This window comes from Mastomys coucha, unplaced genomic scaffold (assembly GCF_008632895.1).
Source record: "Mastomys coucha isolate ucsf_1 unplaced genomic scaffold, UCSF_Mcou_1 pScaffold6, whole genome shotgun sequence".
Classification (NCBI taxonomy): domain Eukaryota; kingdom Metazoa; phylum Chordata; class Mammalia; order Rodentia; family Muridae; genus Mastomys; species Mastomys coucha.
This window is the reverse complement of record NW_022196912.1, coordinates 14,922,107-14,927,175: the sequence shown is the minus strand read 5'-3', so window position 1 is coordinate 14,927,175 and position 5,069 is coordinate 14,922,107. Positions and strand designations below refer to the sequence as shown.

Here is a 5,069-nt window from a genome sequence, read left to right as displayed (position 1 = left end):
CCCATAGTCACCAGATGTTTCCCAACACCGTTTGATTTGTTTATTAGACCTTACATGAGAAGAGCTACGTTTATGAAGAGGTGCTATGCTTTAAAACACAAGCCATTGAGGACATTGAGACAAACGTGTGGCCACCAATGCTCGTTCCAAACTTCAAATCTCTGTAGATCAAAAGTCCTGCCAGTGGAGAAAGCATACCAAAGCTGTAGAGAAACGTTAGTTTTGGCAACTTGAGCAAAGGGAAGTGGGAAGCAAGGAAGCAAAGAAAACACAGAGAGGAAATTCTACCTTGACTCGCTTCACAGAAATGTCATTTAAAAACAACAAACAAGCAGCCAGCAGTGTCTTTCTATCACTGAGAAAATAATTAAAAAGAGCATTCTCAAAGGCCTGGCTTCTGCAGGCTGCACTCCTTCCAAAATGCAGAAGTCCAAGGTAGAAAGTTCTGTGGGATTTAGTCTCTGGAAATGAAGAGGGGAGCAGATGCCAGGCTGACTATCCTTGGAGTAGAAATGGTTTGATATCTCCTAGTAGGTAAGAAAAAACAGATTCCAGGGATCATTTCTATATTTGTTACAAACAATATTCTTGCAAAGTGTAAAAAATTGGAAACCACAAAGATGGGGTTTAGCCTGAGGGTGTGTCTAGAGGTATTTTCTTCATTGCTAATTGATGACAGTAAGCCCGGCCCATATAGGAAGTATTATCCCTGGGTAGAAGGCCAGAGCTGCATAAGAAAAGCAGCTTAACATGAGGCCACGAGCAAGCCAGTAAGCACAGTTCTTGACTTGAGTTCCATGTTTTCCCACCAGAAAAAAATGTAACCTGCATGATGAAATATTCCCCCAGGTTGCTAGTGTATTTGTCCCAGCAGTAAAACCCTAACCAGAACACTCACTGCCTCTATCTTTCCCCAAGTTGCTAACTTTCATTGACTTAAAAAATTAAAAAAGCCTTACTGGTTCATAGGATCATAATTCCATATGCAGCTTGAATACAGAATAAGAACATTGACTCTTCTCCTCGAACATCTATGCCCAACAGTAAGAAATACAAAGGAGTGTAGCATCCTGCTCACTTCAAGTTTGTTAGCCTCAGGACTTGCTTTCTATGTGGGCTGAGTTCTACCCAACCTACGTAGGTACTTACTCCTTTCACTAGAATTTGTGAGTAAGAGTAAATAATAGAAATTATGTTTCATAGAAAAAAGTTCCAAAAATATGTTTTGTTTCAGGCAGTTTCAGCTCAAATACACGACTTGGCCAGCACTCAAATCAAGAGTCAGTACATGTCGAGCGCTGACTTGGGTGCACCTGGAATATGACTCATTTCTTCACTTGTTCCATGCTTCCTGCAATTGACCTGAATATGTTTCATTTTCATTAAGAAAAATCCAACTTTGGTCACAAAAAAACAAAATCAATAAGAGTCCTGTATTCTATTGGCTGTGAAGCTAGAGACTAAGGTGAGAAGTGGTCCGTACATTACTAAACAGAAATGCAATATTCACCTACATGCATTTGCCCACATATTGGTGATTGGACTTGTTTCCAGATGGGCCATCAGATGAAGTTTATTGAGAGCCAAGCTGGAAGAGAACACAGAAAGCAATCATCATGGACAATAAAGATGCCCTCCAACTGAAGAAAAGGTGAACGTGAATGGAATCTGAGCCTGCCAAGTTCAACAGTCTTTATTTATCTTTTGCTGAGACCTGAGTGGCTCACTAAGTCATTCAAACAATGCAGATATAGTGGCATATCCTTGTACACATACAGAGAGTATAAGGAAAGAATATTCAAAATATAATAAGAACAGGAGGCATCTATGTCCTAAGGTCTCAGATTTGAGCCTGTCTCTAGAGAATATCTCAACAGTTTTGTAGTGCGCTTATGTGGTATTGTGTGCATCTGCATGGTACAGGGAGTATGGGTGTTTAACATAAATATCTCAGGGCATTAAGCCTACACTTGAGCAGATGTCCTTTCAGAAAAAGTAAAGAGATGTTTACTTTATACACAGTGTACCTTCCTATCTTTTATGTTGTAGTGATTTCTAGTCACAAGGGCAAAACCAGACCTCATTTTGGGTATTGTATAAATACTCTTATGAAAAAAAATTTCCAGGCACTCTTGCTTTCCCTTCATATCCATCTCCATAGAGACGAGTAAACAAAGCTTTATCTGCCTGTCACTGGAGCCGCCTAGGCAAAGATGCTGCTAAGTGGCTCCCTTCCTGTGGGAGAGCGCCAGGCTCCCACTATGGTTTTGTTTCCAGCCTTCTTGCCCCCTTGAGAGCAGCTTTTCTGTTTGAAGCTGGAGAACATCTCAGTTGGGGTGAGAGCAGAGATTCTGCTATCTCAGATGCCTCCCCAGCCTCCTCACACCTAGAGCCACAACCACTCTTCACAGCAGACTTGAAAAAGGAGTCAATTAGTGTTCATATTTTATATATGAGAAAACTGAAGCTGGAAAGATTGCCTGAGATTATTTGCTGTTGAGGCCTTATTCATGAGCTCGTAGTTTTCTGCATTCTGCATGTGCACGTGCATATACATATGTGCAAGGTCTGACTATTTACAGCTCATGGAGTGGGCAACTGATGTCTTTAGAAAGGACCAAGTCTGCATTCTAAAGACTATAAGAGGAATCACATAAATTGCTCAGATCTGGCAAGACCCATTTTTCTTCATGCTCTTTCTCATACATGCACTTCCAACACTTGTTCCTAACAAGGTTGTTAGCATCCAGAACCTGCGGCAGATATGGGCGGGTCCACAGACCTGTCGCCAGGGCAATGGCCACCATATTCCCAGAATCCATTGGGTTCAGCTCCCACCTTTACCTGGACTGCTACGTCACAACATATATATATATATGTACTTTCCTCCATCTTTCTCTCTTTTCCTCTCTCTCCCCTCTCTCTTCCTGCGCCGCTACCCCCCCTACCCCCTTCCAATTAAACCTCTTACACGTGGAGCTGTTTGAGCCTGGTGTCTGCAGATGCGTCCGCAGCGACTCAAACCCATCAAAGGTGTTCAGACACATTAGGAGTGGGTGTTTTTTTTTAGTTACATATGTAGCAGAACTCTCTCTCCTGCTTGGCTGAATGTAGGCTACCAAAGTGTCATTTACATGGACATTTCCTTCTGAGCCTGCTATTTGGTGGTAAAAGGACAGACTTTCAAGCCTCTTCTAGATGTGAGTGAATCCTAGTTTGCTGACATATAACCTTGTGTTCAAGATCCATTAGGTCTAGCACTGAGATACAACATGGGGAAGGTATAGTTCTATAACTGAAGACAAAGAGTGGGTGTTTAAGTGTCAGCATTAATGTCTATACAAGACTAATACAGAGCTAGCTCACTCTAAGAGTCTCTACATAATAAATTGAAAGCCTCTAATCATGGGTCAGACTACACAATAAGTACAGAGGTCTCTAAACTGAGCATATCAGAGATTCATTGCTCCTTGGGAACTTTTGTTATAAGTATTCTGTTCCACCAGCAGCTATAAGAGCTGCTCAGGAAAGTCTTACTCCATCTTGTTCTGGGACAGTGACTGTAAAGCAGAGATTGCCTCCTGTGGCTCACCTTCTTTCCCTGGCATTCTCTCCATTATTCTTTCCTGTGTGGTGGCCAACTCTCCCACTCCTCCCTCTCCAGAGTAGCCTGATGCCCTGTGCTGGGGTCTGGAGAAGATCAGAAAAAGCTTTAATGAGAAGTGTCTTGGGCAGCTCTACTGAGAATCATTTCCACCAAATGTCACACTGGAAATAAGCCAAATGAGTTGTTTTTGGTTCTTTGAGGCAGGGTTTCTGTGTATCCCTGGGTGTTCTGTAACTCACTCTGTAAACCAGGCTGGCCTAGAACTCATCGAGATCCACCTGCCTCTGCCTCCTGAGTGCTGAGACTAAAGACATGCACTACCACCACCATCTGGTGCCCACTGAGTTCTGAAACATCGATTTACCAAGGCAAGATGTTGCCCTGGTATCTAGGCTCACTGGGAAACTACCTCACCTCAAAGCAGTGGGCTCAGCAGGTTGGGGATGCCATTCAATCAGCCCAAGGAACCCTTCAGTTATACTTACTCTGAGATAGGATTGGGCTGTGCACACACAAGAGAACATCAAACTTGACTTCTGGCCATTCCCAAACAGCAGATTTTCTGGATCATATTCTATGGCAGTTTTTGAGACCCCTTTGGTGATTGATAGAGTCTTTCACAGAGGTTTCCTAAGGCGATTGGAAAACACAAATATTGACATTATGATCATAACAGTAGCGAAATTATGGTTTTGAAGTAACAACAAAAATGTTATGGTTGGAGGTCACCACAAAATGTAAAACTGTATTAAAGGGTCATAGCATTAGGTAGGTCTAGGAGAACTACTGGTCTATGGGCTAAAGGAGACAAACTATCTGTTATAAAAACTTCCTTGCTTGGGAAAGAAGGAAACTGCTCTAGCAGAGTACCCACTTTCAGGTCCCAGGACCCATATTGTGTGACTTACAACCTCCTGTAAGTCTAGTTCTAAGGGACCCAGAACCCTTTTCTAGCCTCCTGCAGCACCTTCATGCATGTTCTACACGTAACACTCATGCAGACAGGCATATATATATATGTGTGTGTGTGTGTGTGTGTGTGTGTGTGTGTGTATATATATATATATATATATATATATATACATATATATAAAAATAAAATTTAAAATCTCTTTAAAAGATGCAACCCATTTTTTTTAAAACAAACTTCCTTATGAAGTGTAGTAACATGGAAAACCTATCAAGTGATTATCAACAAGTGAATGGAAAGATAAACTGTGGCAAATCCATTCGTGTTGTACAGTTAGCAAAAAATAAAATAAAATAAATGCAATGTGTTTTTATGTAGAGAAGCATGGGTTAGTCTTAAAATAATCGTGGCTGAGTGGAGAACTCAGATGAAGAGAAACCATACCAATGAATCCGTCGTGGCAGGAAGTGTAGGAATAGCTGGGTGGTAAGGGTGTGATGAGGACCAGCATAGCTGGATGGTAAGGGTGTGATGAGGACCAGCATAGCTGGA

The 5,069-nt window shown here is 41.8% G+C and overlaps 1 pseudogene; it reads left to right on the top strand.

Annotated features, from left to right (window-relative positions):
• Positions 1-539: 539 nt before the first annotated feature.
• LOC116081203 lies at positions 540-718 on the top strand (annotated as a pseudogene).
• Positions 719-5,069: the final 4,351 nt, after the last annotated feature.